This window comes from Spermophilus citellus (assembly GCF_964194105.1).
Source record: "Spermophilus citellus genome assembly, chromosome: 7".
NCBI lineage: Eukaryota > Metazoa > Chordata > Mammalia > Rodentia > Sciuridae > Spermophilus > Spermophilus citellus.
In genome coordinates, this window is record NC_138188.1 from 45,182,538 (window position 1) to 45,196,783 (window position 14,246).

The 14,246-nt window shown below is 39.5% G+C and overlaps 1 protein-coding gene across 2 annotated transcripts in view; it reads left to right on the plus strand.

Moving 5' to 3' along the window:
• Positions 1–371: 371 nt before the first annotated feature.
• Positions 372–14,246, plus strand: part of AGTR1 (angiotensin II receptor type 1) — a 43,689-nt gene continuing 29,814 nt past the window's right edge. Inside the window, exons 1-2 of one of the 2 annotated variants that reach the window (XM_081302420.1) lie at positions 372–734; positions 9,696–9,778. The gene's annotated coding sequence lies outside the window, so the exon portion shown is untranslated. Of the gene's footprint in view, positions 735–777; positions 1,094–9,695; positions 9,779–14,246 lie in introns of those variants that run through there. The other variant, XM_081302421.1, reaches the window with a different exon arrangement.

The window sequence follows — 14,246 nt, forward strand, 5'->3', positions numbered from 1 at the left end:
GAAAATCCACCGTTTCATTTTATAACTCTGAAATAAATCTCTGTGATCCATGATCCACACCAGTATTGTCAAATTTTGAGTTACTCACAGGAAAGACAAGGAAGTTCCCTAATTCTTCCTTAACAATTTTCCAAGATATAAGAGAGAGAGAAAGAGAGAGAGAGAGAGAGAATGAATATGAATATTTATCTCCGTGGAAACCGAGTTTACCCCCAGCCCTTGGAGACCCCTCACCCTGAGACCCTGGATTCCAGGGCAGGTGCACCAGCAGATCGGGGATCATGATCGCGGTAGATGACAGGGGACGCCTGTGGCATCATCCCCGATGCCGTCAGAATCTGGAGAGGGCGGGGTTGGCCCGGGAGGGTCTCCTGGGGCGGGGCGGAGGAGGGAAGGCAAAACAGTCTAGTCTTTGGAACCCACAGAGCAACAACACCCCTTGCTATAAATTTGGAGCGACTCTTCACAGCTGATTAGAGAGCCTAACAGCTGGACCCCAGGCAGTAGCCAGTGACAAGACGCCTGGACCGGTACATAGCTGGCAGCTCTGCCCGGCCGTGGTGACGATCGATCGATGGCCATCGGCTGTCGCAGCGAGTGAAGGCGCACAGCCCGGACGCAGAGGCGGTGGGAGCCCCGCACCTTCGCCAGCTCGCGCGGGACTTAGCGCAGCGTCCCGGACTGCGAGTGCCCCTGACCTCCTGGCCTGCTTGGGGACTGCAGGGGCGGGAGTGGTAAGTTTCATGTCACTCTGGGTTAATTCCGGATGCCGTGCTGGGAGGCTCCCAGAGATCCAGGAGAGCCACCACACTTCCCTTCAGCGCGCACCCTGGCGCCAGCTGCGGGTCCCCAGGTCAGGTGAGGGGCTTCTGGCAACGGAGGTCACAGCACGGGCTCATTTGCCTCGCGCTTTCCAAAAGAATTTCATTTGGTTTTGACCTAGCTTTGGCGAGTACAGGCTAGAATTCAGCAGAAACGGGAAGCAACGGAGTCAACTTTCTTGGAGGCGTTTAGATTGGTCTTTAACTGAGAGCTGAGTGGCAGGCCTGCGTGACCCCGCGGGCGATCCTTTTGAAAGTTGTGCGCTGTTAAGGTAAAGTTAAGTGTTCTCTACCTAACCCTCTTCTTCCCAGGCAATGTCCCCGCACCGCTCATCTGGCCTTCTCCCTGTCCCTGCAATCCCTACCATGGGTAAGTGTCCTCGGACACAGTCCCCACCGGTGCCAACCCGCTGGTGCTCTCAGGAGAGTCATCAAATAGGGAGCAAGTGAGCAGGGCTTCTCCACGCCCCCACAACCCTGACCTGTGCGCTTTTGTAACTAAGGCTGGATTTTAGTGAAAGACGGATTTCTGTGTCTAGGACCGAACAGGGCCTATTGCGGGGTCCTCTGCTCCACTTATCTAACACCCCGTTTTCCAATTCTCAATGTCCACTTCTGCAGCCTGCTGTGGTCTTCAAAGAGCTCAACAAATCTAACCCAGAGTGTCTCTCTCGCATTTTCTTTGGGCAGCCTTTAGAGAGACCTGGCCATTGACTCTTCCCTGGGGGCCATCTCTTTACCTAATCTTTGTTCGCTAATGACCTCATTAAGTATCAAAACTCTACTTGCTTCTCAGTGTAAGTTTGGGTGCTTGCTTTCCCCTGGGGTCACTTTTGGAACTTGGCTACATTTATTTCCTGTGTCATTCTGGGAAGAGAGAGTAACAGGGAGGGAGGGGAGAAGCCCCACACCCTAGGGTTCTTGTTTATAAATATTGAGCAACTTGAGTCTTCTTGAAGGTGCTTCCTCCCCTTAACAAGATTCTCTTGGCAATTACCACCAGAGGGGTCTATGGCCCCAGGTGTTTATTTTAGCACAAGCTTTAACCCTTTTATGATCTTCTCTAAAACTGAAACCTCAGGATCTGGGAGTATTAGCTCAGTGGTAGACTGCTTGCCTAGTATGTACCCTGGATTAAAAAAACAAACAACAACAACAATATATATATATCTTATCTTCTGTAGTGTTTCCCTAGCTAAAGTCCCCATGTAGATAATCCCCCCTTGGGCTGTGATGGATGCCTCTTGATGTTGGCCTGGGACCCTCTTTCTCTCCACCACTCTTCCTGGCAGCAGTGCAGGACAGAGAAGCACAGGGAGAAGGGACTAGGAACTAGCTGTTCACTCACTGTTCTACTAGCTAAGTGCCATTTAACAACTGTGAACATTAGGTCTCTGCCCATAAGTTCCCCTCCAGTGATAAAAGTTCTTGAGCCTTTTAGTTTCTTGGTTGTTGCTTAAAAAATAAAAGTCTGAAAAAATTACTCTGCTAAATTTTCTGATCTGGACAAACATTAAGTGTCCGGTGATGGGTCCAAGTGTCCATTTCCTAAATTATGGTTGGAAGTTCCTATAACGTAGCTTAGGGTTCAGGGAGGAGCCCCACTTGCTAAAATTTTGTAATAATTAGTTTGAAAACTGTTACTGTTCTGGGTCCTTTTATTCCTTCCCCCTGTCCTTGACTTCATTATTCTCTGTTCTCATCCTTGAGGCCTTAAATTCTGTTTTGCTCTTCTTTGACCATAAACAGAATCAACTGCCCATCATCCTACTTGGAAGAAAACAGATAACAGATTTTCTCTTGGTCACTGTTGCTCTGGAATAGCTCCCCTTACCATAGCTTGAGCTTAAATCTTTCCTCTCTCTCTATTCCCCTGGGTCATGTTCAAAAAAGTACCAATTGTGGACTGTTCAGGTTTCTCAATTTTCTTTGCCTCTTCCTGGTTTAGAATGGAATTGTGTGAGTATGCGTTTAAAATTTTTTTTTTAGTTTGTTTTGCTGTTGTTGCAACTTATTACTGTTGTCACTATGGCTAATTAATAGCAATGAATATCCTGCCCTATTCTAGAAGGGAAATGAGGAAAGTATAATCTGCTCCTTAATTGAAGCCCAGGTAAAATACCTAATTGAGGAGGAATTTGAAACTCACAGTTTAAATGCGTGATACATGATACATAGCTCTTCTTTGCTGTCAGAGTGCCCGATTCAAGCAGATAACTGAGAGTTGTATTTTGCTGTCAAATCTGTTCCAGGAATAGAGTCCCATTACATCTACATGTGTCAGCTGCCTATGCTTCACCCTTGGGGTTTATCTACTCCTTTTCCTACTCAGTCATAAATGGGGATCTCCAAAGATGCTCCCAAGCAGGCTAGTAAATTAAGAATTTTGCTTAGAAATGTATATCCAATGTAAAGATTAAGCAGCTACTTCAAGGGTACCCTATGGCAATAGTCAAATGTGGGCCTGGAGCAGCAGATGTGAAGAAGTATCCAAGCCCAGATTAGGAACACTTTTTTTCTTATGTTGTTTATCAAACTGGAGAAGTTTGATTTGTTTCAATGCATTACCACAGAAAAGTGATATGATTTTCCTTCAAAAAGTTCTAAGTTTTCTTTCCAAATTACCCCAAGTAAATTGGATTAACATGACTTGCATTTCATTTCATGTAGGTGCTCATTCAAGTAATATGCTCTATCTCTGATAAATCATGTTCAATTTATATCCTAAGTTTAGCCATCACTTTTTATCTTATTCGTGATAATGATTTTTAGCTTCCAAAAAACAATCACCTTAACATGTAAAATCATCTTAAATCAGGGAGTACCTATAGAGATTTGAAGTAATATTTAACTGATTTGGCAAGTAACTATCATTATCCTAGTAGAGTTCTAAAACACAGTGTTTCAATCACAGCCTATATATATTCTAAAGAGCTATACATTTTCCACATTTTATTAGCTAGTTCTAAGTCTAATGGCAATGGGAAACTAAGTATCTGTTTAGATTGGTCATGGAAATGGTAAGTGAATATAACTGCTACCTTTAACATTAAAGATTTGCTATCCAAGTTTAATTTCTTTTCATAGCAGATGTTCATGAGGGAGAAAACTTCCTTGCATATGAAAACTAAAACTGTCTTTCAAAATATTTTGCTAACAGAGAATTGATTATATAGTGCAAATGCTGCATGATTGCTTCGTTTGACATTATTCTTCCAGATCAATTGGGAAGGGTTTGCTTTTGGTTTTGTTTGATTTGTTTGGTTCCTCAATAGGTGTATCATCTGAACATCTTTAGTAGAAATTAATGTCTAGAATCTGTTAGTGATTGTCAGAGTGTCCTTCTCATACCCGATATTTTTCTATTGTGTTGCTATTCTCACAAGTGATTACTTTTCTGACATATAAAAGTTTAGAAAATGGGTCAGCAATGAGTTCGCTTTGTTTTTCGTGATCACGAGGTTCTTTCCTATTTCAAGTTCGAGCTCTAGATGTGCTTAAAATTTAAAATCATGAAATTAATAACCCTTTGATTTGGATCAACTTCTAAGTGGTTTCTTATTAATTTTATATGCATATAAAATGCCTTGATCTTTGCCAAACGGTATAAAATCTTATTTAGATCAATAGATCTAAGTCCTCTGATTAAATGCAGAGGAAGAATATTGGAAAGTGCATCTATGGCTGTGTGCTCTTAAAGAGAATTTCTGATGGCTTAATTCACTCCCTCCATTTCTTGCAATATTTTCTCATCTTATATTAATCAAAGCTCTTCTTATCTGCTTTGGAAAGTGAAAATTTATGTCTGTGAAATGTATCAACAACAGTAGCAGCTTCTTGCAGAGGGAATACTACCAACCTGAACTACTAGGCCCTAAGGACACATAAAGTATCAAAATGGTCTTTGCCAGAGAGAGAAGTGTTGGTGAAGCTGAGCAGGTATTTAGGAAGGCCAGACATTTAAAAATGGCCCCTCCTTCTGTCCTGCCTCCCAAACCAGGAGGAATGGCTAATATGGTTGCTTCATTGGGTTCCAGTCATTCCTGTAGTGTAACTATTAGCTCTTTAACAGCTCGGAGCACATCCGGTGTGTTCTTAAGTTCTGTTAGTTAAAACTTCACAAGTTGCTTCCTTGCTGGTTGGTTGATGTTTTCAGTTACTACTAAAGAAAATGTTAAAGGTATTTTCAGATCCCTACATTTTAGAAGAGAAATGTTAGAGGCTATTGTCTAATCTCGTCTAGGTGTATTGTCCTCTTACTTACAATAAAATTAAAGTCTATGCTTCAGTCTTACTAATTGGGGAACCGAGTGCTGACACCATTTTTTCAATCTAAAGCAGCAGTGTCAAGAAGAAAGTAAAGACTAAGAAAAGGAAACATTAAAAAAGAATAAAAGATTGAAATGCCAAACCAGTGGTTCTGTAGTGGTTGAGAGGCTTTTAGTAAAGAAAGACCATCAGACAAACCTAGGAAGCATATTAAAGCTATGTACCCCTTCCACACCTTCCTTCTTACCCCTCCTCCTTTCTCCTTGTGGAGTCCCATGATGGCAAATGAGGAGCAACCAACCACAGTGACCTTAGGTATTACAGTCCACAGAGTGGCATCCTCAGAATCACCTGAGAACTTGTTAGAAATGCTGACTCTCAGATGTCACCCAGACCCCCTGAATAAGAATCTGCATTTTTCAAGAGCCCCAAGAGATTCAAAAACACATGAAAGTTAGAGAAGCCCCATGCACAGGCTTGTTTAAAATGATTACCTACAAGTAATTTTCTTGGCCTTGTCATCAACCCACATGTTAATAAAGCTAACATTTCTTGAGCTCATATCGTGTATCAAATGCAGTGTCCAGTTTTAGAATGTGGTCTTTGACTTAATCTTCATAACAATCCTATGAGAGAATCACTACTGTATCCCCATTTTATAGATCGTGGTACTGAGTAATGCTGGGGAAACTAGCTCACCCAGATGTGGTAACCGAGAGAACTGAGATTCAAACACAGGCATTGTGATCCCAAAGCCCCTAACCTTGCTGCTGCCCACGCTGCTCAACACTATGCTGCCTACTTTTGAATTATTTGAAATTTTATTCAAAGTTATATTCAAAGTTATAATTTGAAATCTAGTCCCATTTTCTTTATCTGAAAACTAAGATCAATTGTATTAAAGTGTGATAATGAAGAATTCTAGAAACTCCTGTTTTAGGTGGCCGAAAAATACTAAAACTATGAGAGCCCACCCAAGGTTGTCAAAATATATGCACTTAATGTGGTGTGTGAGCGGAGAGGGGGTTATATATCATTTACTTCAATCAAGCTTTTTAAAAAAGAATGATAGCTGTGCTTGGTGCTGTACCTGTTGTCCCATCAACTTGGGAGGGTAAGGGAGGAGATCCTTTGAGCCCAGGAGTATAGGGCCAGCCTGAGTAGCCTAGCAAGACCCTGATGGCTTAAGGAAGAAAGAGGCAAAAGGAGGGAGGAGGAGGGAAAGGAGGGAGTAGATAACATAATGTCAAAAATTAACTCTTGATATATTTCTGTTTTTCCATAATTCACTTTTGAACTTTTGGTGTTTTGATGTTAGAAAAAAAAAATGTTATCTTTTGAACCAGTTAGATACACTGTTCAGGATTCCAACTCAAATATGTATTACTTTTTCAGTCTTTGATATAAATGCTTATTTACCACAAGCATGGTTTATAAAACCAGAGTTGACTAAACTATAGATCCCAGTGTATGCAGATTGACAGTTGTCAGATAGGTCCCACCAAATGTCTCTTGTTTTGACAGGGGCTCATTGCTGTTTGTCAGAAGACTAAACTAAGTCTGGGTTCCCTAAGATTGAGTTTGAGTTTAGAGGGGTGCCAATAGGAGCTATGGCTTTCTCAATGATGAAGGCGCATCTCTGGGAGACAGAATCTCACCAGCTGCTTGGATCTAGAACCCTAGACATTTGAATGACATTAACGGTAATGTCTAAATTTTAAGTTACAGGTTAGGGCAAAATCAACCCAGGGCTGCTCTCATGCCCTATGGTCAGGGCTGCAGAGGGGAAATGGTGCCCAGGAGATATCTTACAGAGTTTCATAGTGCTGACAAAGGAAAAGTACAAATGGTCATTCCCAATGGCCATTTAGAATCCCACTGGTTTCACCAAGCCCAAACACTTGTGGTTGTGGCTTCATATAATCTGCATCAGTGTTTTTTCCTAAACAGACTGAAAAATCTCATAGAATTTCTTCTAGTAAATTTCATACATTTGCAATCTTATCACTAATCATTTTCCCTATATTTTGACCCGAATTCTTCTTTTTTTCTGATTCCCATGCATTTTGACATGCTTCTAAATCTGCACAGTAGCCTCTAGAACAAGAATGCTCCATTAGCCCAAATGTAATAAACTCTTTCCATTCAAATGATGTCACTTCACGTAAAACACATTGCACAGTGATGTCTCCCAGCCCGTAACCTTCACATGTCTTGTCACTGCCGTTTTATCAGGATGGGGAGAATCTGTGATGATTCTTTTGCCCTTTGATGTGCTGACAGAAAAAGTACACCAACAGGACTAAGCAGCCACGTTTTTGAGCCACATGGTAGAAAATTATACAGTCAGCATATATTTTATATAAGTACATTCTGCATAAGTATGTAATATTTTATGAATTTAATAATATTTAGTGGCAAGGTTAAATATAAGTAAACAAAGCAATGTACAGAACATAAATCATAAATATTACCGTGTGTGTGTGTGTGTGTGTGTGTGTAGGTTCTTGTCAAGTTGTCTTTAAAGTCTGACATGGAGACAGGTGTGATGGCACACACCTCTAATCTCAGCAGCTCCATAGGCTAAGGCAGGAGGATCAGGAATTCAAAGGCAGCCTCAGCTAAAGTGAGGTGTTAAGCAACTCAGTGAGACCCTGTCTCTAAATAAAATAAAACATAGGGCTGGGATGTGGTTCAATAGCTGAGTGTCCTTGAGTGTTCAATCCCCAGTACAGGCCCACCCACAAAAAAAAAGTCTAATATATGGGTTCTCAGTGTCATAATGAAAGTAATTTTGTTATATATATAACAACAACAACAAATATATATATATATATATTAAATGCCTGTATATTTGTGGAGCAGAAAAGAAAGATTAGGAAAATATACAGTAAATCTTAAAAATGGTTGAGGGTTATTAATTTTAGGTTTGATTTCCTTCTTTCTTCCTTTTTTTTTCCACATGACTTCTGAATTTTCTATAACGAATCCCTTTTACTTCATACTTCTCACTATGTGTCTTATAATTTCTGTTACTTTCCTTATAACTCACTCTGGATTTCACCATTAATTTTCTGGAGAATGGTACTATAAATCTGACCCTTTCTGTAATTTTTTTCATAAGGTATATTATAGTCTTACCAAACAGCCCATAGTTGTTTTTACTTTTTTTATATTCTTTTTTTATTTTTTTAATATATGACAGCAAAATGCATTACAATTCTTATTTAATATATAGAGCACAATTTTACGTATCTCTGATTGTGTACACAGTATATTCAGGGACCAATTCATGTCTTCATAACTGTACTTTGGATAATAATGATCATCACATTCTACCATCATTAATAACCCCATGCCCCCTCCCTTCCCCTCTAACCCCTCTGCCCTATCTAGAGTTCATCTATTTCTCCCATGCTCCCCCTCCCTATCCCACTAGGAATCAGCCTTCTTATATCAAAGAAAACATTCGCCATTTGTTTTTTGGGGGGAATGGCTAACTTCACTTAGCATTATTTTTTCTTGGTTCCACAGAACAGCCTATAGTTGTTATAACATCTTAATATTTTATGGAAGAAGCCACCTTACAGACAATGCCTTTTGCTAGTAGGTCCTTCTAACGCCAAAATTCATCAATCTTACCATACTACAGTAAAGTTTGAATACATAGTTGCTCAAAACAAAAAAATATATATATTTTTTAGCAGCCAAAAGGAAAATTGAGGGGGGAAAAAGGGCTTTAAGGCTCATTAATAACAGAATAGCTAAATAAAGTATCATGTAGCGCTGCAACAAATGAAATACTATAGTCATCAAATGAATGAGGTAGATTTATAAATGCTAATATAGGAAGTTCTGTTAGCCATAGTATTAAGCAAAATTAACAAATGAAGACAGCAAAAAGCAGAGTAAAATGCATAAAAAGAAACAACATAAACATACACATTTACATATGTATACATTCATTTTTACAGTCCTAAAGGATACACAATTTCCTAGTTGTCCTTATCTCTAGGAAGTGATTCCAGAGACAAAATTAGAGAGGATAAGGAGATAGATGATTACTTTTATTTTATATTCTTCTATAACTCAACATTTAAACTACAGACGAGTATTATACCTGTGAAAAAGAAAAAACAGAACAAAAGATCTTTTACAATGGTATTTTTTAAATTATGGTGAAATAACACGTGTATAAACTTTGTACTAGAAAAATCACATAGGTAAGCTTAACTCTAGATTCATAAGCAAAAATCAAGACCATCATAGAGTTTTTATTTAGTAGTCGTGTCTATAGAACCATCTTAGAATAAGATTACATTATTTCACCAGAAAGTATTCTGTTTTTCTTTCTCTGGTGTGTGTCCACGAGAAATTGAGAAAGCTGCTGTTGACCATGAGCAGACAGAAAAAAGGGATCCCCTGATAGCTGCCTGGTACCACCTAACTCTAAATAAAGAAAAAAATGTTCTTGAGGTGGAACAGATGATTTCATTCCCTTCCAAAATATTCTTAATATGCAGTGTTAATACTTACTTTGTAAATTAAAAAATAAAAACCTGACCACATTCATAAATCACTTTAATCTTTTTCTTTTCTTTCCAGATTTAATACGAGAGATTGGTCCCAAATGAATGGGATTTTATCTGAATAAGTCACTGAAACCATCCCAAGAAAGAGGCCATCAGGTAAGCATCCGGCATCTACAGCTTGTATCATCAGTAGGTTCTGTGAAAGAAATAGAGAAAGTCTTCTTGCATCCCTTCCAACATATAGATTAAGATTATATGTATTTATATGACTTTAAATGTAAACAGTCTGAATTACCAGGGTATTTCCACATGTGCTGATAAATCATGTGAGAGATTTGCAACTCCTTGGCAAAGACATTTTATGGCCACAGGTAATTGTTTGGATCAGTAGTGTCCTTGCTGGTTAGAACTCCAAGGGCCAGCAGGAAAATGATTGTGCTCTCTTATCAGCTGCCTAGTGGAGTATCTGTGCTGGAATGTACCAGTCCTCACGTCCAGAAGTCTAAAGATGTGACCTGCTTAAGCCTGTTCACCTTCAGCAAAACCTCATGTTTCAAAGTCTCATTCTTACAAACTTCTCTCTTACTCCAATGAGAGGATGTGGGGCCGGGCAGGGGGAGGATATGAAATTGGAGTTGGAGGGCCCTCCTTAAGCCCCCTGCTATTGAGCCCCACTCTGCGACAGGCAAGGATAATATGGGGTCCCATAGCAGAAGGCAGATTTCTCAGAACTTGCACAGAGACTACTAGCTCAGTTGGCTAGGTCTGCCCTTTTCTGCCCGACTCCTGTCTCATGGACCTGTCTGGTGTTTTTCCCAAAAGGAATCCTTAATTTATCCAAGTCATGGGGTGGGGGAGCCCAAAACCCTCAACTCAAAGAGCAAGCTTTCAGCTTCCCCACCCCCGTCTATTGGGAAATTGAAAAAGTAGCTTGTACCATTCTAAATATGCTGTGATTCTGTTTCATCAAAATAGAAGTTGGGTAGATAAATATTAGAAGTGGCTGTATTCTTTGCCAGGTTGGCTTGTAGGAAACACTTTTTGGAAGGCACTCCATGGTAGTAGTGTTAGGAAACTATTTAGGACTGCTTTAATCTTGGAGATAAAAATAGTCACATTCTACACAGTTCCATCACTGTGTATCTTTAGGTTTTTGTGGTGTGTTTGTGTGCAGGTGTGTGCTTTTTTTTTTTTTTTTAATAAGCTTGAGGTTTGGGCTGTCTTTTTTCAGACAAAATTCAGTTCTAGAAACAGCGCAGTAAAACTACATTATTGGGGAAATTGTAAGACAACCTGTTCTTAACTGTACTGGACAGAAGTAGCTTTTTCTACAAGACACCTGATCAGCCCTATTGTCATAGAAGCCAGAGGGTTAATCCAGGGAGTGATTCTTGGTCCTACCTCCCTTCTCCTATATTTCCAAAGTCTTCTGTTTCCAAGTCACACATTTGTGGCAAAACCTCCAAAAAATATCATGATGTTTTGCTTAAGAAAAACAAAACACTGAAGAAAACATACTTCAAATTTTTTAACTTCTTCAAACCTTTGAGTTTCAGATGAGTAAGCAAAACATACTTCATTCTAAAAAGCTGGATTTTTGTTTGTTTAAAAACCGTTGTTATACCAATCCTACCACTAACTAGCAACTGTGTCCTCCGCTTCCTGTGACGTACTCTCCAAGGCCCCATCCCCTGTACTGAAACAGTGTTAGTGGAAAGCTGTGCTGAGCTCTGTGACATCCCTTTAAAACTTTCACCAGTTTATGAGTACCGAACTCTGATCTCTCATTGATTTAAGCCAGGGATGTGCAAACAGCATTTCAGACCTTGTTTTATAGGTCCAAAGAATTTATGTTGAAATCTAGTTACAGTAAATGGAGAAAACCTGACTACTACATTTAAAAGAATAAGAACCATACTTGATGGCTTAACATCTATGCATTTGTACCTTCTGATATGGGAGCCATTTAGCCATAGGTGGTTATTTAAGTGTAAATATCAATTAGTTACAATTAAATAAAGTTAGAAATTCAGTTCTTCAGTTGCACTAACCACATCTCAAATGCCCAGTAGACACAGGGAGCTAGTAGACAGTGGAGAGGTAGAACTTTTTATATCCTCCTAGAAAGCTCTGTTGCAAGGACTGCTCTAAGCAGATTTAATAACATGGTAGACTTTCGCTGCCACTTGGTGGAAAAGTTGCATACTCGTATTAACTTACTTGGAAATTTTAAAATAGTTCTGAAATTCTGATTTCCTAGGTGTTGTATTTATTACCTAGGACATAATTCTCCCAGGCCTTTTACCTTTTCTTATCTGTATGCATATTTAAATATAAGGGAGTTAGTATTTTATGTACTCTTCTAAAGTTCTCCATTTCTTCAATATTTGAAAAGAGGCACCTACAGTTACAGGGAGCTGAGGACTGGGGTACATGGCAGTTACCTTGTTTATCTACGTCCCTATCACCTCCAAGTAAGCAAAGCTTCCAGAAAATTGGTTTTCCTACAATGACAGATGGGTCTCAATTGTATCAACTTAAATAAAGTGTGTTTTTTAAACAGTTTGGAGAGCCAAACAAAATAAGTACGTAACACATCTTTTTTTGATGGACATGTACATGAGATTAGAAGTCTGTTTTTATGTGGAATAGAGAGAGATGGATAGATAGGCGACTGGATGGATGGATGGATGATAGATCCAACAGTAGTGTTACAAATTCTAATTACTATAATCACCTTCTATTATGGTCTATCTTGAAGTTCATAGTCATCATCTTCCCACTAACGTGATCCCATTCATGAAACAGCAATGTCAGACTCTTTCCAGTCACTTAGACCCAGCAAATCAGTTAAGTTTGTTTCCTAGACTAATGGTTACACAAGGCAAAAAAATTAGAAACATATTTGTCTTTGAGTTTTTGATGCATAAGAGGGTTTGAAATAACTATAGAGCTAGCTGTGAGAAAGGAATATAAATATGCAGCCAATATTCCCTGTATCCATTTCCTTTTATTTCCTTTTCAATGAAAACATACATAGTAGAAGTTTGGGCACAGCTTAGGGTTTTAAAATATGAGTACCAGAATCTTACCAATGGTGGGGGAGGGCAGGGGAAGCAAGGTAAAGGTTAGCTATTTGTGTTTAATAAACAAAAATATAATTTGTTTTAAGGATAAACAAGTTTACTCTAAATAAACTATTCCACACAGTTTATCTATGGTAAAATTGTTATTTTGCTTAAGTAATGTGGCTAGGAGATACCACTTCCAGACAGATTGCTATTACTACTTTTTAACAATTAGTAGACTCAGAGCAATGAGCCTCTGAGTGTAGAGGCTGTGATTTGCTGGCAGGAAGGACAGTTAGCTGGTACCAGCAGTGAGGTCATCCTCTCCCTCCTACTTCTTAGGCCTTCCCTTGAAGACTTAAAGTTTAGAAGATTTACAGGAGTCATTTTTTTAAAATTCTAGAAAAGTCTAAAATATCTTACAAATGTAATTGTACAATTAAAACCTGGTGGGAGGAAACCGGTTATCTGGAAGTGGTCCTTTGATGTCTTTCCTGAATGTAAATATGTGCTAGACTCACCCAGGGAGCCCTGGGTCACCTGGAACAATGTGATGTGCAAGCCCCAAATCCAACCAGAAGCAGGGTTCTTCCTCCTCAAGTTCAGGCAAGGCAGGATGCTTCTGCACACAGCATGGGCTCCAGGCACAGTGGGGCCATGGTAGATAAAATGCACCAGAGTGTAAGAGCTGTCTTTTGATCTAGAGTCTGTAGTTTGCTACTCAGTGATGCTCCCAGGTCAAAGAGGAATAGGCAGGCATTTTGCTGCCTCCGGGTCCCTCCAAGGGGGTTAGCATGCAGAACAGGTGAAAGGGGGATGTCTTCCTTAACAATGCAAGCAAGGACTCTGCTTGGGCAAAGTGAAAACAAGGCCCATGTCGGTCATTCATGATAGATGGCCACAAAGGCTTGTGTGATGGACAGCATCTTTGTACACCATCAGAGGGCCAGCCACGTCCTACTTAACGCTTGCCAGTAAGGAATACCAGTCTTTGTTTTGCATAGAGTGTGTTTATACACAGCCGAACACACAAAGAACATTGCAAAGCATCCTTTGGAAATTGGCCTGCAGTGTACCAGCTATTGAAGGCGTAGGAGACTCCCCCTGGACTTCCGCCAAAACTGAGATTTAATTAGATGGATGAATCAGACAAAACAAACCATCTGAATTAAAGAGTGAAAAATACAACATGTACGTACCAGTGAAATGAAAGGAAATCTGCACTATGAATAAAACAATGAATGAAAATAAATTTTTAATTTAGGTTCCTTCAGGTAATGTGACCAATTTAATAGACCTAATTTAACGTGAAGAAGATCCATAAAGAGATCCACGTGATCTATTTTGTCTTCAGAGAAAGATGCTTCAATTCCTTCAACTTTCACATTTAATCAATTTTTTTCAAGCTTTTGTGATATCACTGTCCATCAATCCAAATTAGTTGGGGGAAAAATGTATATCTCTATTTCCCAAGAGAAAGTAATTCTGTGATCTTTCTGAGCAATTCATTCTAACAATTAAGAACCCTTAAGCTAAATAGAAAAATTCATTTCAGA